Consider the following 225-nt stretch of genomic DNA (forward strand, 5'->3'; position numbering starts at 1 on the left):
AAAAAAAACACAAACACACAAACCCAACGAACAAACTCGCGCCATTCCCCACGCGCAGAGGTTCCGAAGATGGATTACACAAACTTAAAACCTTCTGGAGACGAAAATGCAGACTTCTCATATTCGGAAAAGGAATCACGAGAGGCGCTGGGAGGTTTCTTGTTAGGCATCTGTTAGAGGAAGCTTTTTTTTTATAGACATCGGGAGGCTTCGTGGGATGAAGCA

The sequence above is a fragment of the Penaeus monodon genome, chromosome 30 (assembly GCF_015228065.2).
Source record: "Penaeus monodon isolate SGIC_2016 chromosome 30, NSTDA_Pmon_1, whole genome shotgun sequence".
Classification (NCBI taxonomy): Eukaryota; Metazoa; Arthropoda; class Malacostraca; order Decapoda; family Penaeidae; genus Penaeus; species Penaeus monodon.